The sequence below is a fragment of the Suncus etruscus genome, chromosome 9 (assembly GCF_024139225.1).
Source record: "Suncus etruscus isolate mSunEtr1 chromosome 9, mSunEtr1.pri.cur, whole genome shotgun sequence".
NCBI lineage: Eukaryota > Metazoa > Chordata > Mammalia > Eulipotyphla > Soricidae > Suncus > Suncus etruscus.
The window spans coordinates 71,418,420-71,443,153 of NC_064856.1; the positions used below are offsets into that span (position 1 = coordinate 71,418,420).

Sequence of the window (24,734 nt, forward strand, 5' to 3'; positions counted from 1 at the left end):
CAAAGGTAAAATCCAAATGGATTAAAGACCTCGATATCAGCCCCAAAACCATAAGATATATAGAACAGCACATAGGCAAAACACTCCAGGACATTACAGGCATCTTCAAGGAGGAAACTGCACTCTCCAAGCAAGTGAAAGCAGAGATTAACAGATGGGAATATATTAAGCTGAGAAGCTTCTGCACCTCAAAGGAAATAGTGCCCAGGATACAAGAGCCACCCACTGAATGGGAGAAACTATTCACCCAATACCCATCAGATAAGGGGCTAATCTCCAAAATATACAAGGCACTGACAGAACTCTACAAGAAAAAACCATCTAACCCCATCAAAAAATGGGGAGAAGAAATGAACAGACACTTTGACAAAGAAGAAATACACATGGCCAAAAGACACATGAAAAAATGTTCCACATCACTAATCATCAGGGAGATGCAAATCAAAACAACGATGAGATACCACCTCACACCCCAGAGAATGGCACACATCACAAAGAATGAGAATAAACAGTGTTGGCGGGGATGTGGAGAGAAAGGAACTCTTATCCACTGCTGGTGGGAATGCTGTCTAGTTCAACCTTTATGGAAAGCGATATGGAGATTCCTCCAAAAACTGGAAATCAAGCTCCCATACGATCCAGCTATACCACTCCTAGGAATATACCCTAGGAACACAAAAATACAATACAAAAACCCCTTCCTTACACCTATATTCATTGCAGCTCTATTTACCATAGCAAGACTCTGGAAACAACCAAGATGCCCTTCAACAGACGAATGGCTAAAGAAACTGTGGTACATATACACAATGGAATATTATGCAGCTGTCAGGAGAGATGAAGTCATGAAATTTTCCTATACATGGATGTACATGGAATCTATTATGCTGAGTGAAATAAGTCAGAGAGAGAGAGAAAAACGCAGAATGGTCTCACTCATCTATGGGTTTTAAGAAAAATGAAAGACACCCTTGTAATAATAATTTTCAGACACAAAAGAGAAAAGAGTTGGAAGTTCCAGCTCACCTCAGGAAGCTCACCACAAAGAGTGATGAGTTTAGTTAGAGAAATAACTACATTTTGAACTGTCCTAATATTGAGAATGTACGAGGGAAATGTAGAGCCTGTTTAGGGTACAGGCAGGGGTTGGGTGGGGAGGAGGGAGATTTGGGACTTGGGTGATGGGAATGTTGCACTGGTGATGGGTGGTGTTCCTTTTATGACTGAAACCCAAACACAATCATGTATGTAATCAAGGTGTTTAAATAAAAAAAATATGCAAAAAAAAACCAAAGTTATATTAAAAGAAATCTTAACATAAAAAAAAAATTAAAGTAGGCAGAGAAAATAGAAAGTTATGCCAGAATGTGTGCCCAATTAAAAGTGTGTATATATTTGTCTCTATTTCTTTTCTGCTTCACTCATTGGAAAAACACTAAGGAATACAAAAACGTGTGAGCCATGAGGACTTTCTAATTGGAAGAAAAATAGAATTCCAAATTCGCCTACTTTTCTAGTTGTACTGGAGATATGAATATTGTGATGAAAAGTACTGATTTTCTACATGATTATAAAAATATATTTCTTTGGAAATTTGCATAAAGTGAGTGTTATTTATATTATCAGCTAGTGTGTTTGGATGCAAGGAAGCAGGCTGGCTAGTAACTACAATTCAGCTACTATTCTTTCAGGAGGATTTTGATGACTTATTTCCATGCCTTCTTTATAGTGCCTTCACCCCAAATTCAGTCAACTTTAATTCTTCAACTCATCCGTAACTTCTGTAAGCATCTCCTCAGAAGTAGTTTTGAATCTAACAAGTGCCATTGGGTTTACTGGACAAGTAGAGGGGAAATAGTTTTTCTTCTCCTTTATGGGCCTATGTAAAGTTCTCTCTAAGATTTTTAGCAATGTCAGTCTGCATCTTTCCTCATTAGAGCCTGTTAGCTGGATAGTATCACTTTCTTGACAGCAAATTTCTCACATAGAAATTTAAAGGCTTGTGATTGAACACAGAGGCAGCTTATGGGGGGGTACTCTGAAGAATTGTTCAAAATGGGGGTTTATTTTTATGGAAGGTCAGCAGCCTTGGGCTATGACCAATCACCAATCCTACTGTGTTTACAGCATGGCCCTTGACTGCCACTTGGTACCCTTTTCAGTCCCTTTACTATAGGTCAAATCCTGTTGTTGAAGCACCCACAGGGATGGAGTTGAGGAGCATGTATAAAATTTCTAATTCTTTGATATTTTAACTTCACCACTATCCTGAGGGATACTGACTTTTTGTTTCGTCATTGCTAAATTGAGCTTCATGTTTTGTTTTTCTTTAGTGGTAATTCATATTAGCACTTAGCCTCTAAAATAGCTTTGTTTTTAGAATGACCATAGGGTGGTTCTTGTTTGTAGAGATCAGAATTTTGTGGTGCTGAGAAGATAAATGATTTATCCAGGGTCCATTGTGAGACTGCTGGACTGAAGTCAGAGCCTTAAGGTTTTTTTTTTCTTATCCTTTTCCCAGAGGGCTTGTTCTTACCCAGTATCTTTCCTTTCACTCTTTCTCCTTCATCTCCTAAAATGATAGAGTGTTTGTAACTATTCAATGAAAAAGTACAAGATATTCATATATAAACTGAAACAACAGCAGCAACAACAAAACAGCTCAAGAATACAAAGGCCATGGCACATATCCTGCTTCTTAGACCTGGGAATTCTGCTCACTTCAGAAAGCTATTTACTTATTTTGGACCTGAATTGGTCCTATATCTGCCATGCTAACAATTCCATCCCTGCTGGTCTTGAGATTTCAGAGGACTTTTGTGTTATTATTTTTAAATTTTACTTTAATTTTAGCATCCTTTCTGGAATTTACATTGTTGATAGATTAGTTTATTAGCTTCAGTATTATAAAGATAATGTATAAAAATAAAATATGTATTCAACTATGATAATTTGAATTGCCCATTGTTTGCAAAGTATTCATATACCTTGCATGAGACTCTTTGGTGATGTCTAATGGCCATGGACTTAATCATTATTCATGACTGAATGTCAATGAATCCTTTGGTCATTTCTTCAAATGTGAAGCAGATACATCACACTAATCTCCAGAACTGCATGGGTGAATTTACACTGATCCAATATAAATTTTGATATTCCATACTTCAAGGTGATAAACTCTGCTTCTTAAAGGTGAGTTTGCAACAATGAGGTCTCATTAAAGACTACTGCCAGTGAAATAAAGGGTTGGGCAGTCGGGGATCCCTATTCAGGAAGGCCTTTGTCTTTAATGCTTTTTTTTAATCGGTGTCTAATTAGATAAGTACTATCAATACAGGAGTTAATAAGAGATACTTGCAAAGGATGTAGGTGAGTACATTGAATTCTGATGAATTATCAGGGATGGCAGTATTTTATGGACATTAGAGTGATAATGGGAGTACTTCACTGAAACCTTGATCACCATATTACCTCTGCAACCTAACTCAAATGTCAACACATTTAATGACCTACTAAATATTTTAGAATTACAGTCCCAAACATACAAGAATTTTACATAGTTTGTTCTCCTTATCACTCTCTGGTACTGCTTTTCTTTCCTATAACCCCATGTTCTTTGAGTTCATTAAGCTGATTTACTGAGTTAAGCTTCAGGATAACTCTACACACCATTAATAGAATATTAGGTTGACTTCTAATTGCTAATATTTAGAGAAATAGTGTTGATTTTCTACAGAGTAGTTTCTGATTATTTGATCTCTGCCTTTCCGATGGATTAGAAGAATGTTAAAAACTCACTATTGTATTACTAAAGCATATCACAGATTTTGGATATAATGAGTAGTCAACATAAACTATGTGAATACATGAATGGATAAAAACATGGGAGAGATCTAATAGAGGAGTTTATATCTATTCTGGTCTTTGACCCTAGATTTTTAAATAGTTGCATTAGTTAGGTCTACTTATTCTTTGCCTCATCTGACATTGTACAGATGAGTATCATTTTTCTTAATGTTCTGCAGGATTGTTGAAAGGCTCAAATGAAATACAGCATGTATAGGCATGTAAATTTCAGTCTGCTTTGTAAAATCAAATATAAGGGACAGTGAAGATGAAGTAATCATAGCGATTCTGCTTTGAACTTGTGAAGATTATTCTTTTCTTGCGGCAGTTTATTTATAAAAGAAAGAACTTGGGTGATTTCCTAATCTCATTTACAGCTGATGTTGAACTATTCATGGCACTCAAATTGAATTTATATGTGTTCTCTGTAGGGATTTTAGCAACCATTAAGAAATGGAGGTAATTTATAGATAGAGTATGAACATAAACAGATCATAGGAACATTGAAGGAGTATGTATGTACATGACATTCCTGGGGAGCAAGCACAGTTGGGTACTTGTATGCTTGGGGAGCTGTATTGGCACCTTTAAAATTCTGTGAGTCTACTGCAGAGAGCTACATTTGAGGCCCAGTATAAGGACATCCCCTCACGCATTAAATTTAATCCTTTTTGTATGCAGTCATGAATCTTTCATTGTAGTTTGCTATGGAATTATTATGAAATTTGATTGATTTTTTCTTTTAGGAAAATTATTTGATTTACAAATTAAAAATAAAACATACACAAGAGAAGAGGACATAATATTTAAGGAAAAATGGGTTTTTTTTTTTTTTACAATATGTAGACTTTTTTTTTTTTTTTTTGGTTTTTCGGGCCACACCCGTTTGATGCTCAGGGGTTACTCCTGGCTAAACGCTCAGAAATCGCCCCTGGCTTGTGGGGACCATATGGGATGCCGGGCTATCAAACCGCGGTCCTTCCTTGGCTAGCACTTGCAAGGCAGACACCTTACCTCTAGAGCCACCCCGCCAGCCCCAATATGTAGACTTTTAACTTTCATATGATACCACTATCTATTTATTATAAAACTTTCCCCAGGTAATTGATAATGCATAATAAAATACTAAAAAACACAAAGAACATGAAAGGTACAAACTTCAAAATCATATGCTACTCATTGCCCTGCCCTTAAATTATACTTTGCAGAAGTGATCATTAATAGTTCTATATATATTCTCTAGATTTTTTCTTTGCATATATAAGCACACATTTTTCAAGAATGAGACAGCTCTGTGCATATTATTATTCAATTTGCCTTTTCATTTATCATAGACTAAAGCCTGGAATACCAATACACTGGTGTGTAGCAGGAAACATCCAGGAGGAATGAAGGCTGCTTTGTTTATTTTTTAGTATAGTCTATCACCATCACACAGCAGTGACAATAAAAATGAAGCAAGGTGACAAAACCTTTGCCCTTGACATGTAGTGTCTTGAAGTGAGAATATGGGAGACCCTGACAGCCTATGTTGAGAAGGGAGATTTTTGTTTGTTTGTTTGTTTGTTTGTTTTGGGCCACATCCGTTTTATGCTCAGGGGTTACCCCTGGCTAAGTGCTCAGAAATTGCCCCTGGCTTGGGGGGACCATATGGGATGCCGGGGGATCGAACTGCGGTCCTTCCTTGGCTAGCGCTTGCAAGGCAGACACCTTACCTCTAGCGCCACCTCACCGGCCCCGAGAAGGGAGATTAAAGTGAGTGTATTATATGGGTCAATGGCTCAGAGAGAAGGAGGCTAATGTTAAATCTTACTTTGTAAGGTTCAAGTGAAAATGGTGCTGCCCAGGGTTGAGCAACAAGTGAACTTCATGAAAGATGGTGAAATTCAGTGGTGAAAGGAAAATGGAACATTCTGGGTTTCAGCTCCAGTTCTGCCATCTGTTCTGTGACCCTTGGCTAGTTACTTAAGTATCCTGAGCTTTTCTCATTAGGATAATAATAATGCCTTTTTTGGTGGAATTATTATGGTTAAATCTGTCAGTTCATGTGTATTAGATAGGACAGGTCTGGTTGCAAATAGCAGTGAATTAAAATGTAAGGTTATATAATCTTAAATCTTAAATGAGAAATTTGGATGAGACAGCCTAGTGGTGAGTCATTGTTTCAATGTGGCATCCGAGACCAGCGCATCCTTTATTTCCTTTCACTGTCATCATAGATGTTCTTCATATCTGTGCCTAGATTTCTTTCTGTCAAAAGAAAAAGGAGTAACTGTCTGGCAACCATAGATGAGCAGTTCCTTCCTTTCACAGGGCTGCCACATTGATCTCTCAACAGAGGAAGTGCTTTGAGTCAAACAAGCTGGGAAATGACTCCCTGGTCAGGGGGCCAACAGTGTTTCCACCATGTGACTTTAGTTCCACACCTTGATTAATGTTTATACTTAATGTGTCCATGATGCTGTAAATGCTGAATTGGGTAACGATATTTCTTATATATTTGAACAGAACAGAAGTTCACATGAAGACAGATGCAGGGAGGTAGAACTAGTCTTGTTATCAAGAAGTTATTTTAGTGCCTGGCTGTTTCTGCCACATGGGAATCATCAAGGCCATGAGCATAGAGTGCACTTAGATTCTGGCTGCAGAGTCCATCAACCCTGTTAGTAGGGGCAGTTACAGGAAACTTCAGAACTGGCCTCTTCTTATCTTGGACCTGTTGTCCTTTAATTATAGTTCTTCTTCCCCATAGTGCACAATGGCAAGTGCCTGATTGCAGCTTTGATCCACATCTGCTTTCTCACTTTCTCTCCCCTCCTTATACCCACATCTTTTGTGGCCTTAATCCTTTGATCTCTCCTTTTGATGCCTGATTCTTTTCTTTTTTTCACAATTGTTTTATTATGGTATAATCATATTCATTAATATTGATATTCACCTTTTTTGGCACTATGTTACTGCATCATATACACCACCAAATTGACAATAATTCTTCCTCCACCCCTGCACAGTGGGGTCTCTTACTGTTCCCCTGGCCTACCATCATTTGACAGGCTCAGTTCTTTTTCTTTGTAAATAATATTATCATTATTTAAATACTGTGATTACAAACAGGATCATAGTTGGGTTTTAGTCATAAAAAGAACACCCCCCTTCACCACAGTGCAACCCTCCCAAAATCAATGCCCCCAACTTCTCCGTCTCCCAATCCCCGCTTGTATTCGAGACAGGCTTTCTATATCCCTCACTCACTGACTTTGTTATTGATAGTTCTCAGTGTAGTTATTTCTCTAACTGCACTCACTACACTGGATCAAAGGGGAGCTCAATTTCCATTTTTTGAGGAATCTCTATATTGTTTTTCATAAGGGCTGAACTAGACGACATTCCCACCAGCATTGAATGAGAATTCCTCTCTCCTCACATTCCCACCAGCACTGATTGTTCTTGTTCATTGTGATATGTGCCAGTCTCTGTGGTGTGAGATAGTACCACATTGTTGTTTTGATTTGCATCTTCCTGCTGATTAGTGATGTGGAACATCAAATGTGCCTTTTGGCCATTTGTATTTCTTCTTTGAGAACTTGTTCATCTCTTCTCCTCATTTTTGTTGGGGTTAGATTTTTTTCTTGTTAAGTTCTGTCAGTCTCTTGTATATCTTAGATATTAGCCCCTTATCTGATGGGTATTGGGTGAATAGCTTCTCCCATTCTGTGGGTGGCTTTTGTATCCTAGGCATTATTTCCTTTGAGGTGCAGAAGCTTCTCGATGGAAATAAAAAGTGAAGATATAGTGACATGTGGCAAAGTCTCAAGGTCAGGGGCTGATAGCACAGTGATAGCACAGTGGGTAGAGCATTTGCCTTGAATGCATTCAACTTGGGTCCAATACAGAGCCAGAAATAACCCCTGAACACCACCAAGTGTGGCCCCAAATCCAATATCATATATATACATATCAAAGCAAAGTCAAATACACTTTTAAGCCCAAGGATAGATGTGAGAAAGAAAGATAAAAAAGAAAGAAAATGGGGCTGCAGTTTTATGCATAGGTGCAACAAAAATTAGAGAAAATAGAAAGGAAAAGCCTTTTGCCTAAAAATAGAGAAACCCTACCCATGAAGCATCCTGCCATAAGATCAACTACAGGTTCTAGGTTACTAAATTGCCTAAACCCAAGTGTTTCTTCATGGTCTCAGTAAAAGTTCTCCTCAATCACTGTTGTTGCAGTCAGGTTTCAACTTAATATAGTCCCATTTGTGTAATTCTGCTTCGACTTGTTAGGAGAGTGCTATTTCTTTCTTGAAGATGAACAGGCACAATTCCATAGGCAAAATCCCATTCAGATTTGTTTCTTTTTGTGCTTGTTTGTTTTGGGGCCACTCCAATGGTCTTTAAAAATTATTTCTGGCTTTTTGCTCAAAGATCATACCTGGTAGCTCAAAAGACCTTATGAATTCCCGGGGATCAAAGCTGGGTCAGCTGTGTGTAAGGCAAATACCCTACCCACTGTACTATTTCTCCTGTTCCTCATGCTTGCTTTTTTTTTTTTTTTTTTTTTTTTTTTCATTTGATCAGTTTGGAAACTTGTTTGAATTCTGTCTACCGATCTCAAAGTTTTGCCTTTCTAGTAGACTCCTGGTGCAGGCTACCCCCACTCCCTACCCAGTAGGAGTGTTCTTTCTCCTTCAGCAGAGATCCAGGCCTTAGATTTTCAGATATCCCTTCATAGGGAAGAATTTGATTCCTTGTTATACTTGATCTTATCCTTTTGCCTCTATACCTGACTGCTTTGGGAATGGAGTAGAGAGAGATACTGCTTACCTGCTTGGACTTAGAGCCATGTGGGAAAAGTATTCTATATCTGCTGCTTGCTCTAGGGCTTTACTTGGAATAATTCTAACTTGAAGAGTTCAGATTTTACAAGAAAAAATGATGTGACAATATTCATGAAGTGGTTAAACATATAAATTACATGACCCTACCTTGCACTAAAGCTCATCCTTAATAAGCCCCATGTGGAAAAGTTGACCTGTATTTTTGAGAGGAGCAGTCAGAAGATAAGCAAATAAACCACTTCCATTAAGGGAAGCATGCTTAGATTTTGGCTCCAGTTTTGCCACATGGAGATCAACTGGGGAGCTAGAGAAAGTCTAAGAGTCTGGGCTATGTGTCTTCCATTCACTCTTCATTGATATCATCTTCATGCTCCTCTTGATGCTGTGTTGTGTCCTGGGAGACTGACCAGTCTGGGCTGCACTGGGGGCTTCTTTTGAACCTTTAAAATTGTTTTGAATTTTATCCACAGTATTACTAGGCAGGGGTTTTAATTCCAAGTCATAATGGATCACTGCAAACAAGCCCTCCATTGGAACTGTTTTTTCTTCTTGCTCTTTTATATTACCTTTCCAAACACTACTGTGATGCCTTTATGTTTTTTCCTCCCCTTTATGTTTATGTCTACCAATCTGCCCCAACTCCCTTTATTATAATTATTTTCAAATGACCAATTGTCATAAAACTGTTCCCCAAAAAAATCCTTGATGATGATGCATTCCAAATTAAACCCCCCCAAATCCCTCTCTGACTTTTCTACTTCCCAGCTGAGTGTCCTTGAGTACATTGTTAGGTAGTGTGGTGGGTGCATGCCCAAGAGGGAAGGTTGGGTATAAACATCTCTTCTAGTACATTGTGGACAAGGATGGAGGATTCTTTTTGCCATAAAATTGCGAAGATCTGGAGGCATTGAGGAATGAGTATATTAGTCTGCAGGAAAGCCTCTGTGGCCTCACCCACATTTTTAGCACAGATTCTGAAAAGGAGTTCTGACAAGAGGACAGGACCTAGCAGATGATCCTTCAAAGCCGAGCCCACAAGATCTTCTCTTCATTCACATCGGCCCACAGGGCCTGCTTCTGTGGAATACCAATGAGATGCCTCCCACTGCAGACACATTAGTTAGTGACAGCATTAGCTTCTACTCCTTTAGATCCTCGGATAAGGCAAAGGCCTTTGGAGAATAGAATGATGTGGTCAGAAAAGAGGAAATTGTCAATATGGTACTGTGAGACAGAGACAGAAAGGTCGATTTCTTGGCTTTTGTTTTTCTCTGTTCAGCCGAGTGCACTGTGGGCAAAGGATAAATCCTGTTATTTGTGTTGTGCCAGTCTGATGCTGGTAGCTGAGAAAAATGTGAGTAGTATTTCTATTGAAAAGACTGTGCTAGGGTTTATGCCTGGGCTTTGAGAGGAATGTGGTGCCAAATCTCTCTGATTATCCTTTCATTGCCTTGGACAGACCTGCCACTATGCAATATTACCTTGGTCACCTCTCAGTTGACAGTTTCACAGGTTGTCTCTTCTTCTCTGGCCCATATTCCTCACCTCCATTAATGAGTGTCAGCAGCTTGAGCTTGTTTTGCTTAAGTGCAGTGACTCCAGCATCTGGCCCAGTGCCTGGCTTAAAGTGGATACTTATTGGAGCATTTGTTGAATTATCAGATGAAAGAACAAATATGGTAAGAAAAAATCACCATGCTTAGAGGGTTGTGGTAAGTATGAAAGAGATTTCTGGGCTTGAAGGAGTTGACATCTAATTTTTAAATCTATAACATTTAAGACAGGGGTCTTCAAACTACGGCCCGCAGGCCACATATTGTATTTATTCCCATTTTGTGTCTTCACTTCTAAATAAGATATATGGAGTGTGCATAGAAATTTGTTCATAATTTTTTTTACTATAATCTGGCCCTCCAACAGTCTGAAGGACAGTGAACTGGCCCCCTGTTTAAAAAGTTTGAGGACCCCTGATTTAAGAGATAGGTATATCCCCCAAATTTTGGCATAAAGTTCTCTGAACCCTAATTGAAGTTGAGAGCACAGGTCAATTACTACTAACATTTAGAGTAAAGGAAACTTTAATGAAAATGAAAGCTAGAGCAGCTAGCAGGGTTGGGGTTGGAATCCAGCTTCAGGATTTATATCTAAATTTCATACTCACCATTTCCAGTAATTTTTTCTTTGCTTAAATATTTTGAGTCACAGCCCCTAGTAATGATACTTCAAGGTTTGTAGTATTGAACCTGGTGGTGCTGGGAGCACCTTTTCCAACTCCAGCATATATTGTGAGGGGCATATACTACTGGAAATAAAATTTAGTTGTTAATGCATGAAAAATATATTCTCTAGCTCTTTGAACTGTCATCACTTTGGCTCTAGCGTTTTTTGCTACTTGATATTGTAATCTCAGTCCAGTAAATGCGTACTTTTCTGGATTTTATTGGCAGCATGAAGAATTTGAACTTGACAGTCCCAGGGTGCCTCATGATTGTATGTTTAGAGTGGAGGTTGAAGGATGCACAGTATTTGTGTTTTGGACAGTACGGTGTGCATTATCAAAGGCAATTTCTAATCTTTCTTTTTTGTGATTAAAGAGTAAAGAACATGTTTCTTATACCTTTTGTCCCTATCCTCAAACACACAGTTTTGGGTCAGGTGATTCTAAAATTCCATTTTCTTTCTGACATGGGATGTTAGAAAGTTCTTTATTGTCCTTTATTAAGCACCAGCTTAATAATGTATAACATTTCAAATCTCTCTTTGACAATCTATTTCACCTCCTCAGTTCTGGATAGAGATTTTTCAAGTAAAGGCATGCTATCTTTTGTATAAAACATGACAAGATAAAGGCAAAAAACTATATATATCTTGCTGTAAAACGCTTTTCAGGCTGTGTAGACAGTGCCTGCATATTCCCTTTACTGACCAGGTCGTGAAAGACAGTTCATGAACTGTCTCTTTGCAAAGCAAGTCCACCACTTAGTGCAATTATCATGCTTAAGGTCAAAACTTTATCATAGAGTCTCAGTCCCATTTTTTGCCTTAGTTGCTATAGGTAGGTCTCATCAATTCATCATGTTTGCTGGTTTGGCATAAATTGTATTCAGTGGGAATACAGGCTCTTGAGGAATGGAAAATTTGTGATTCTGAGGCTATACATTTCTTTATCATCTTGGCTTTTGGAATTTCACTTCTAGAATTTATCCAAGCAATCAGAAATGTAGAGAGTAATATATATATATACCAAGATTTTATCAACTTTGTTCTCGATTTCATAGTTTTTGAAGAAGATATTGACCTTGAAGTAATAGATGATTTAATCCACAATATCTGTATTTTTTTTTTTTTGTCTCTCTTAGGGCAGGTCACTTGAACTGACTCCTGATGGACAGCAGAGCCATGTTTTCAATGAGTTTGGAAACTTGCTTTGTGTCTTGCTTTGTGAAGAGTTTATGAACAATAGTTGTTCAGAACCTGGTCAGTAAAGGGTGTTGCATTAAATAATTAACGATGGGGCTGGATGGTGGATGATGCCATCCAGCCCACATGGCTCTGCAACCTCCATGCAGCCGGCGAGTTCCAGGCCCAGGTGAAATCACTCACTCACACGCAGGCTTCAGGAAGAATCATCTTTATTCATGCCCTAGCCACCACAGGTGTGTGGCCTATGTCAACCTTTCAAGCATTCAGCAATATTTTGCTAGCCCTGCATCTTATCTCCTGTTAGCCATCTTCCCTTTGGGCTCCATGCGGCCCAAAGATCCAAAAGCCAGGAAACCAAGCCAGGCCAAGAGAGAAACGGCAAAAGGGCAAAAAGGCCCGAATCCCTTTCGTCCCAGGCTTATCTAACTTTTTCCCGACCCCTCCCAGGAATGGGAGGTCTTGCAGTTAGGGTCACACCTATTATCCGGTTAAGACCCCTCCCAGAAATGGGTGGGTCTTAGGGTACACCACATTTCCCCCTTTTTTAAATATTTTCATGCGCCAACGTAATAAAGTGAAAATTAATATACCAGCCCTTTTCAAAAACATATCATTTGCAAAATATACTTTACACCTGTAACCTAAAATTTTATTAATGCTTTTTTACCAAGCACTATTTCGGAACTTTCATGTTTCTATATTTTTAAACTATATTGGGGGAACTTTACTGTTCCTATATTTTTCCTATACACAAGTACTTCAGCATACATGCATAACATACATTTTAAAAACAGGCTAAGTACATTAAAATACACAGTAAAACATTTTGCAATTGAAAATATTAACTCTGAAAGACAACAAAACACATTTAAATTATAAAGAAAATGACTTAAGACAAAGATGCAGGTGGTTAGAAATTAGATGTTTAAATGAGCTAAACTGAATTACTTCCCTTTTATTTTTATTTTTTAACTACTAACTAAGTAAAACTTATGCCATCACCAACTATGAGTAAAATATTACTACCCACTAATTTTTTACACCTAAAACTATAGTTCAGATGATTAATTTGTTTCACGCTGATCTCACCACGTGGCTTCTTTAAACTTTTAAAGTTCAGATGTTGTTTTGTTCCACGCTGATCTTACCACGTGGCTTTCTTCCGTAGTTCCAGGCTCCGCTGCCGGTTTGTGATCTGGAGCGTGGATTCCAGGTTTTTCGCTTTTCCGGGCAAAGCTGAGCCCAGCCAAGCCGATTCCAGCCGAGATCCCAGCCGAGCCGAGCTGCTTGGAGCTTGCCGCTTGGAGCTTTTTGCCGCAGGGGCTTCACCGCTGCCTTTTTTCCCCTCTGGGAGCACTTTGGATGTTCAGAGTTCCAAGTGATTTAAACTAAAAGTTCAGTTCGAAATTTCCAAAGTCGAAATCCAAATTTAAGCCAAAGGTCATTTTCAGAAAATCAGTCCATTTTCAATAGTCTTTTTTCTTCTCCTTTTCCAATTTAGACTTTTACTAAGTGTTTGAAGAGGCCCAGGTTTTTGTTTCTTGTAACAAAGTTTCAGTTTTGGGCCTGGGCCTGGGCTGGAGGTGATGCAAGCTTCCACCTCTTTTGTTTTAATTGCCCTTGTTTCCCTAGAAGGGGTCACGGCCATGTTTGAACATGGCTGCACGTGGCCCAGTGTTTTGGGCTTAGTGCACCCGAAAAGAGCCAAAATTAAACTGAAAAGCAGAAATATTACCATTGTTGCTGGCCCCTGTTCAGGCGCCAGATGTTGCATTAAATAATTAACGATGAGACTGGATGGTGAATGATGCCATCCAGCCCACATGGCTTTGCAACCTCCATGCAGCCGGCGAGTTCCAGGCCCAGGTGAAATCACTCACACGCAGGCTTCAGGAAGAATCATCTTTATTTATGCCCTTGCCACCACAGGTGTGTGGCCTATGTCAACCTTTTAAGCATTCAGCTATATTTTGCTAGCCCTGCATCTTATCTCCTGTTAGCCATCTTCCCTTTGGGCTCCATGCGGCCCAAAGATCCAAAAGCCAGGAAACCAAGCCGGGCCAAGAGAGAAACGGCAAAAGGGCAAAAAGGCCCGAATCCCTTTCGTCCCAGGCTTATCTAACTTTTTCCCGACCCCTCCCAGGAATGGGAGGTCTTGCAGGTAGGGTCACACCTATTATCCGGTTAAGACCCCTCCCAGAAATGGGTGGGTCTTAGGGTACACCACAAAGGGAATGTGTAGACACTGTCTCCACAGCCTGGACAGCATTTTACAGCAAGATGTACATAGTTCTTTGCCTTTATCTTGTGCCAGGGTCCATGAGAGAAGAGTGGTAGACTGGCATCTTGGCTGCACCCAAGTTTTATTTCAGGTGATCCAGATTGGGTTGTGATCTCAATACCTTTTACTTACTTGACTTTCTGGATTGGAGATTAGAGTTTGAAGGGAGAACTGGAAGATAAAGAGAAAATAAAAGCACAAAGGGATAATATTTAGTAGACAGCAACAACGTATGTTGAAAGTTTAAATATAACATCTCTTTAATCTTCAGCATGACCATTTGAAATGAGGGAGTAAAATTCAATGAATCTCCTTTTCCTTATTGATAAGGGAGGGATCATTTATCTTAGTTCCAGAAAAAAGAGATAGGTAAGTGATGAGATTGAAAGTAGTAAGTAGATCTGCAAAGCCTTCACTTCTCAGTGGGGTGACTGTCCCACACCTCCTTTCTTCATACTTCCTTGAATTCAAATGAGACCATCTAAAGTAGAAACTTGTTTACCACTTTGTTCTACATCTCTCTACCCTATTTTTTTTCTTCTTTTTTCTTTTTTAGGGGAGTAAGAGTGGGTGGAAAGAGAGAGCTTATTTTCTTTTTATTTTAAGAGTGTTGGCTTTTTCTAATATATGCTCTTTCTGTATTATGACCTCCCCTTATTTGGTCACCTTCATCCAAGAAGGCAGGTTTTCTCCACCCATTTTATTTATCTTTAGAATGTAGTAGTAGTTCAGAGTCAACAAGTATGTGTTTAAAGAATGACAAAGTTGCTTCATTTGCATCTTATGTTAACTAATTTTTGAGGACTTTGGACTATATATGGTTGGTACAGGTATAAATCAAACTGAAACAAAGGAAAAAAAGTAATCAGATGTCTGATTTTCTGAACCACTAAATGGCAAAGCAAGAGGATTGTTTGTATAAACAGGTTCTCAGGAATATTAGATAGAGTTCTACTTTGTAATAGAGATCTGCTTGATATACATACTGGCATGTTTGGAAGTGATGCTGACTCTCTTTGTTGTCACTAGGACCCATCCAGTGACTGAAACTAGTCAGATTAAACAGGATGGGATAGAGTAGAAGGCCTAAAGGAGGAAGAATTCTGTGAACTATTATCCTCTGAATGAGACTACAATCCAAGCCCCAGTGATTTAAAAATATTTTCAGTAAAATAGAGACATTTATTCTACTCTCATTGGACATAGATTAAAATGACTCTTAAACTCTCCAAGTTCAACAGAGTTAAAACTGGGCTTTGGGATGCTAAGTATTATTTCTTTATAAAGGGCAGGGGAAATAAGAAAATAGCTTTAGAGCTATTTTCAGATTTTATGTTCTAACGCCCAGCCAGAATATCTATTTATCTAGACTAAATAGATACGAATAGTTTCAAGGCTTGTTTTATTTTTGTTATTCCTTTTTACTTTACTTGAATCACTGTAGTGATGCTATTTATATAGGATTAAATCAACATAATATCAATTACAAAGATTATGATCTTATTTGGAATGTTAAATGAACTAGCAAGTTGTAGTAACTGATGTGACAATCAATTTTTTTTTGTGTTTTTTTTTTTTGGTCACACCCAGCAGTGCTCAGGGGTTACTCCTGGCTCTATGCTCAGAAATTGCTCCTTGCAGGCACAGGGGACCATATGGGACGCCGGGATTCGAACTGATGACCTCCTGCACGAAAGGCAAATTTGCCTTACCTCCATGCTATCTCTCCGGCCCCAGCAATCAATTTTATCTTAAGTGCTATTGCAACTCAGAAGACAGTGATCAGTCCTTCATTATGTTATTTAGTTGAGAATGTTTTGTGTTATGTCTCATACTAATTTCTGATTATAAATAGATGATAATAAATATTAAATGCTTGTTTTAGACTGAGCATCATTATCTAAGTACCTGAAAGATGCTTTATCTGAATCTTTGTTAGAGTTTCTGATGCTGCTGGAGGAGGGACCCTGGTTATAGCTGGTAGTGCTGGGGATTAAACTCAAGGCTTCCCATATATGAAACATGTGCTGTAACAATGAGTCACACTGTAAGCCCAGAATATATTTTTTAGATAAGAAAAATTTGAAGACAGAAGTGAATATATATTCAAGATTCTATTGCTAGGTAAATGTAGATTTATGTTATATATCTAATTAACATTAGGAGTAAAATTTTAACTATCTGTATTGAAGATTAAACTTTTGAGGATCACAGGGATAAAGGTAACACAGGTAAAGATAGTACAGGGAGTAATTTCACTTGTCAGGAATGTGGCTGACTCCAGTTTGTTCCTTGGCACTATATATTATTCTCAGGAGTTGACCCTTAGCACTGCTAAGTGTGGTCTTCAAACTCCTTCCAGAAGAAACATGTCATGTTTCAGTGTGGTATGTGCTTTCTTAGGGTGGTAAAAATGCCTCAGAAATACCAAGATGTAGTAATCTAAGAGGGGTCATGTGGAAGGATGTAGGAAAGTTTCCAATATAGAAAAAAAATTCTAGAAATATGGTAATTGCCTGTCTGGATTTCTCTATTCTTTCCAAAGTCGCTTCTAGATCACAATTTAAACATTTCCCCTTCATTATCCCTTTGCACTTGAGAAATTTTTAGACCACCCTGGATATGGGATACATATCAAACTTTTACTGGTAATTATGCAAATAAATTGATTTAAAACCAATTATTTGGTGAACATATAATTTTACCATTTTTAAAACAACTAAGGCATATTTGTACATTAATAAGATGTATTCACTTATTTATTTTCACAAAGAAAGTGGAATCTTGACCTAATATTTTATATTGCAGGACACAAGCATCTTCAGCAGTTTTTAGAGTAGATCAATATTTTGATTTTATAATCATCAGTGCTGAGAACACCACTTCACATGAATATATAGCAAAAAATGGCAGGCAGAAGTTTATTTAGGGCTATTTAAGAAATTGGTGCAAATTCTATCCTCCGTTCAAGCCCAAATCCATTTTGATACTTTTTAGGAAATTCACATTTTAAACTTATGCTGTTTGATAACTAAGTAATTCTTTTTAAACTTATAATAGCTTAAAAATGAGTGTTTTCTTTTAAATTTCTAATGAGAATGGTGAATCCAGAATAAGGTTTTATTTGTTTGTTTTTTGTTTTTTTGTTTTTGGCTCACACCCGGCAGCACTCAGGGCTCCACGCTCAGAAATAGCTCTTGGCAGGCATACGTGACCATATGGGCTGTCGGGATTCGAACCACTGTCCTTCTGCATGAAAGGCAAAGTCCTTACCTCCATGCTATCTCTCCGGCCCCCAGATTAAGTTTTTAGAATAAAAATTTGAAGGAAAATATTTATGATATTGTCTTCAGAAACTTGGTAAATTATAACTCTTACAATGGCATTTTTGGGGAAGTTACTTTTAATTATAAGATGATCTATAGATATAAATATATGTAAAGAAACATTTTCCACCCTGTTTTTTTTATATATTTTAACTTTTTAAATAAAATTTTCAATTTTACCTGTAGGTGTACTATAATTATAATTTTTTAATCAAGCAACATATTTAAACTCTTTGAATTTGTCTTGGGAAAATAGTTCAACAGGCCAAGAGCTACTCTGTTTGCAGAAGTCTCAGGTTCAGTCAGTACTTGTCACTTCTTGGTTCTCTGATCATTGCTGGGAGTGAAACATAAGCACAGATCTTGGAATAGTCCTTTCTATGACTGATTTATTCCTTCCCCAAACTTAAAAATTTAAGTAAATTAAACAAATAATTAACAGTTTGGAAAATCCTAATTTATTATTAAATATCAAACAAAATTTAAGTTATATTTCTGGTCCTCTATAAGGTCTGCTGAGCACAAAAAAGCATGATCCTGAGCACAGAGTCAGGAGTAATCTGTGAGCACTGCCAAATGTGATCCTAGAATGAACAAACAAACAAACAAAAAGTTTTTGGCTATTAAAATTATAATAAAAGCTCCAGTCTATTCCCCTGATCTGAGGATTTGTCTTTATTCCAATACCATGCTGTTTTAATGACTATTGCTTTGTAATACAATTTAAAGTTGGGAAAAGTGATGCCTCCCATATTCAGAGAATGCTCCCAGTTATACAATTAATTAATCTTTGATAAAGGGGCAAGAAATGTAAAATGGAGCAAGGAAAGCCTCTTAAATAAACTGTGTTGGCACAATTGGTCAGCCACTTGCAAACTAATGGACTCAGATCTCCAGCTAATACCATGCACCAAGGACAAATGCAAATGGATTAAAGACCTTGATATCAGATCTGAAGCCATAAGGTATACAGAACAACATGAAGGTAAAACACTCCAGGACATTAAAACTAAAGGCATCTTCAATAAAGAAACAGTACTCTTCAAACAAGTTGAAGCTGAGACACACAAATGGGACTGTATTAAACTGAGAAGCTTCTGCACCTCAAAGGAAATAATGCCTAGGATACAGAGGCCACCCACAGAATGGGAGAAGCTAGTTATCCAATATCCATCAGATAAGGGGCCAATATCTAAGATAAAAAAGGTACTGATAGAACTTAACAAGAAAAAACATATAACCCCATCAGAAACTAGGGAGAAGTAATGAACACTTTCTCAAAGAAGAAATACAAATGGTTAAAAGACACATGAAACAATGCTCCACATCACTAATCATCAGGGAGATGCAAATCAAAACAACAATGAGGGACCATCTCACACCACAGAAACTGGCACAATTAACAATGAACAGGAAAAATTAGTGCTTGTGGAGATGTGGGGAGAAAGGAACTCTCATTCATTGCTGGTGGGAATGATGTCTAGTCCAGCCCTTATGGAAAACAATATGAAGATTCCTCACAAAACTGGAAATTGAGCTCCCATCTGACCCAACTATAGCACTTTTTGGGAGGTACTCTAGGAACACAAAGATACAATACATAAATCTCTTCCTTACACTTATATTCATTGCTGCACTATTTAAAATAGCCAGACTCTGGAAACAACCAAGATGGCCTTCAACAGATGAATGGCTAAAGAAACTGTGGTACATATACACAATGCAGCTGTCAGGAGAGATGAATTCATGAAATTTTCCTATACATGGATGTAAATAGAATCTATTATGCTGAGTGAAATTAGTCAAAGGGAGAGAGATAGACATAGAATAGTCTCACTCATCTATGGGTTTTAAGAAAAATTAAAGACATTGAAATAATTCCCAGAGATGAGGGCTGGAAGAACCGGCTCAAGATATGAAGCTCACCACAAAATGTGGTGAGTGCAGTTAGAGAAATAATTACACTGAGAATTATCATAACAATGTCAGTGAGTGAGGGTTGTAGAAAACCTGTCTCGATTACAGGCGGGGAATGGGGGAGGGAAGAGATGGGAACATTGGTGATGGGAAGGTTGGATGGTGAAGAGGGGGTGTTCTTATGATTAAAACCCAACTACAATCATGTTTGTAATCACGGTGTTTAAGTAAAAAAATTAAAAAAAGAAAAATACACAATGACTAATATATATATCAATATATATATCAAAAGCAACCATAAAGAAAGTAACAGCAGGTAGGCTGTTTGCCTTGTACATGGCCAAACTGGATAGACCCATGGGGTGTCATATGTTCCTCCAAGCCCCACCAAGAATGATTCTTGAGCATAAAGCCAGAAGTAAGCCCTGGGCATCACTGGGTGTGGGCCCCAATTACATAGTAACTATATATTTAAATTTCAATAGTGTAATAAAGTTTAATCTTTATCTTGTTGATATATCCACCTTATTTCTGCATATAGTCATAAGCTTATAAACAGTCTATGCCTTTGCAAAAATTGAAAACATGTAGCTATTAAGGGTACTACTTTTATTTAATGTTTTTAATTTAAAATTTAAAAAAAAGTTACAAAGTTGAGTTTGATAGTCGTGTTTTAGGCTTATAATATTTCGCCACCAATCCCACCACGAGTGTCAAATTCCATCACAAAAGTTCCCATACTTCATCATTCACTTCTTTGTCCACTGACTGCTACCTTGACAGACACATTACAAAATTCATTTGTTGCAACTTAGATATGTTGTTAGTGTTGCTGAGTCTGTACTTTGAATTTATAGTACTCTCCTACATTGCCACTATAACTGAAGTCCCAATCCCAAATTCCCCCATTACTTTGCTTTCTCATTTTCTTCCTCCCCCTTTACTTATTTTCTTCTCTGTCACCTCTAAGCTCTGGGGTTTCGGGGTGATCTAGGTACCCTTCACCTTACTAAATTGTATTTTCTCTTAAGAACACCACTTTTCATGAAGTTAATAAATGGCCAAAAGACACATGAAAAAATGCTCCACATCACTAATCATCAGGGAGATGCAAATCAAAACAACTATGAGGTACCACCTCACACCCCAGAGATTGACACACATCACAAAGAATGTTGGTGGGGTGTTGGTGGGGGTGTGGAGAGAAAGGAACTCTTATCCACTGCTGGTGGGAATGCCATCTAGTTCAACCTTTATGGAAAGCAATATGGAGATTCCTCCAAAAACTGGAAATCGAGCTCCCATATGACCCAGCTATACCACTCCTAGGAATATACCCTAGGAACACAAAAATACAATACAAAAATCCCTTCTTACACCTATATTCATTGCAGAACTATTTACCATAGCAAGACACTGGAAACAACCAAGATGCCCTTCAACAGATGAATGGCTAAAGAAACTGTGGTACATATACATAATGGAATATTATGCAGCTGTCAGGAGAAATGAAGTCATGAAATTTTCCTATACATGGATGTACATGGAATCTATTATGCTGAGTGAAATAAGTCAGAGAGAAAGATGCAGAATGGTCTCACTCATCTATGAGTTTTAAGAAAAATGAAAGACATTCTTGCAATAATAACTTTCAGACACAAAAGAGAAAAGAGCTGGAAGTTACAGCTCACCTCATGAAGCTCACCACAAACAGGGATGAGTTTAGTTAGAGAAATAACTATGTTTTGAACTATCCTAATAATTTGAATGTATGAGGGAAATAGAAAGCCTGTCTAGAGTACAGGTGGGGGTTGGGTGGGGAGGAGGGAGATTTGGGACATTGGTGATGGGAATGTTGCACTGGTGATGGGTGGTGTTCTTTACATGACTGAAACCCAAACACAATCATGTATGTAATAAAGTTGTTTAAATAAAAAATAATTCTGACAGTATTGAAAAGCAAAACATCTTATATTGATGATATTATTCTTTGACTATCAGTGTATGATGCACTGTATAAAAGTAATAGTATGTTTATTTCTTTAGTGTTAGGTTTTGCTATGATACAACATTCTTGCCTGTCATTGCTCCAGCACCATTTTTAAAGATGCCACTGTAATTATTTACTTGTAAGCCCTTACTTGTGAAAAATTCATTGTCTTTTAAGATATATATTCTTTTCTATGCTCCTTCAGAGGGTGAGAAAACAATAATTCATCATCTTTTTCCCTCATAAACATGTCTTATGTAATAAGTAACAACTCTGCCTTATAAGAAACATCAGTTGCTTCAGTAAACTGAATTGCAGACTTGGGCTGCCCTAAACTATAGCAATAAGTTGCTGCCATTGGTCATTACTAATTTCAGATATTATTTTGAAAAGAGTGCTATGTGATAATGGAACATAATGGATTTTATCGCCATAAATTTCCCCAGAAATTATATTTTTACATTTAGTAGTCACAGGTTACAGAATAACTTGTATTATGGAGGTCTTTTTAGTTTTTCTCTGAGAACTGCTATAGACACCTTATTAAAAATCCCACATAGAAAAAAACATTAATACTTAAATATCCTTTAGTAACTTAAATATCCTTTAGTAAACATTAAAGCAATAAAATCATGCTTTTAATCATAAGTTTAGCAATTCAGAACAATAATCAATCATAATGAACTAGGGAGATACAAACTAATTGCTCAAAAGAAATAAAAAACCTTATTTTTAAACTGAAATCTAAATAGAAAAAATCATAAAAATATATAAATTCATCTGGAGGAATTATAGATGACATTGAATAAAGGTATTAACTACCCAAGAAGATGAATAACAGAATAGAAATAATTGCTTGTTCTTCAAGCTCCTGTTCTCTCTTGTACATGTATCCACTTGCTTGTCTATATGTCTCTATGTTTGATTTTTTTTTTTTTTTGGTTTTTGGGCCACACCCAGCGTTGCTCAGGGGTTACTCCTGGCTGTCTGCTCAGAAATAGCTCCTGGCAGGCACGGGGGACCATATGGGACACCGGGATTTGAACCAACCACCTTTGGTCCTGGATCGGCTGCTTGCAAGGCAAACGCCACTGTGCTATCTCTCCGGGCCCTCTATGTTTGATTTTTATCTAGAACTCTAGATAAGCCCATGTTTTCCTCTGAACACATATTTTACCTCTTTTTCTCCTCTCACATCTTTTCCTGCAAGTTTTGTTCAATAAAAACTATGAGAGAGATTGAGAGAGAGAGAGAGAAGAGAGAGAGAGAGAGAGAAAGAAATAGGGCAGGGGAGGAAGGAGAGAGAATATTTGTCATAAAGACATGCAGGAGGAAAGCTGGGGACATTGGTAATTGGAAATATGTACTGTTGAACAGTACATATGGGTATTGGAACATTGACTGAATCTCAATTGTGAACAACTTCATAAATGCATATTCATGATGATTCAGTTAAAAATTTATTAAACTACCTTGTTTCCCTAAAAAATTGTCAAAAGGTATAGATAAAGATGATATAACAGTTATAATTCAAGTACTGTAAGAAGAACACAATTCTTGAATACGAGTAATAGTTAAAACCACAAAGATAGGTAAAGTGATAATGAAAAATATTTTGTGAGATATTGTTTCCAAAATTTAGTATGAAACAAATGAAATAGTATGTTATTGGCAGAGTAGATATGTAGATCAATGGAATAGAATCAGACTATTCTAGACTACTCTAGAATATTCCAGAATTAGACTCTCAGTAATATGTCAATTGATTTAGGATAAAAGAGATAATTAATAGTTATTGGTAATGATATGAGGGAATTGTAAATATGTTGTTGGTGCGAATGTAAAAAGGCCTATATGCCATGGTAAAATCTGGTTGTTCTTTGAAAAGCTAAGTACATCAAATAAGTCTTTCTATTCACAGTTATGTTTAAAGGAGCTGGAGGCAGAGTCTTGAATACAGATTGATATGCAATGTACCTAAAATATTACTGTGAATGATCTGTAATTTACTTTGGTCACAATAAAAATTATTGAAAAAAATAATAGAAAGAGAAAATGGAGGAAAAATCCTTTAATATCTCTTCCTGCTCAGGATGTTACCCTACAAAGATGTGATGTAAAGTCATCTTGAGGCCATGAGTTATGTGCAGATGAAAGAGCAGAGAAAGAGGAAGCAGAGATTAAAATAAACCAGGATTTTTATGACAGAGTTCACCTAGTTTTCTTATTAAGTTAAATTTTCTGTTTATTTCTACTCTTGTTCAGGATTTCTACTAATTTCAGATGAGAGCATTTCATCTTTTATGTGCTTCTTCAGTCCTGGCAGTTGATCTTCATGGTTCTTTCTTTTAAGTAAATCTGACATATATATATATATATATATATATATATTTTTTTTTTTTGGTTTTTCAGGCCACATCCGTTTGATGCTCAGGGGTTATTCCTAGCTAAGTGCTCAGAAATTGCCCCTGGCTTGGGGGCACAATGGGACGTCGGGGGATGGGACCACGGTGGCGATCTTTCCTTGGCTAGCGCTTGCATGGCAGACACCTTACCTCTAGCGCCACCTCGCCAGCCCCTGACTTATATATTAACTCCTGTTATTCCTTCCCAAATTTGTAGCTCCTTAAGCTCAGTATCCCAAAGTCTACCCCTGAACCTTTTTATCTTGCATGTAAATTATGACTTCCTAGATTATGAGTAATTAATGAAACCATACAAAAATCTAGCTAGCAGCATTGTTTAATGTTAATAAAAGTGATCACATCTCAAAAAAAAAGAAAAAGAAAACTGAAGCTCTTCATTTGAGTGTAGAAATTTCTTGACTTTTATTGTACCTTTCTACATGTTATTTTCGTTAAGACACACTTTATATTAGAAATAAACAAATAACTTGATAAAACTATTTAGGGCAAAACTTTTAAAAACTTAGCAGGTTGTTCCATAAATTGAATAGGAAAAAGGATGGTATTTGGGTACTTGGAGGATCTGAAAAACCCATTTGTATTCAGGTGGCTTAAAATCACATAACAGCTTTTTAGATCAGTGAAATGGGCAACAGTTTTCAAAGAAATTACAGTACATGATTTCTCTGATCCTAAAGTGTATCAATAA

At 37.3% G+C, this 24,734-nt stretch overlaps 1 protein-coding gene and 1 pseudogene across 2 annotated transcripts in view; one reads left to right on the plus strand and one right to left on the minus strand.

Annotated features, from left to right (window-relative positions):
* Nucleotides 1–24,734, plus strand: part of NELL1 (neural EGFL like 1) — a 1,037,291-nt gene that overhangs the window by 195,076 nt on the left and 817,481 nt on the right. The window lies entirely within an intron of this gene.
* LOC126018976 (actin-related protein 2/3 complex subunit 3-like) lies at nucleotides 11,602–14,451 on the minus strand (annotated as a pseudogene).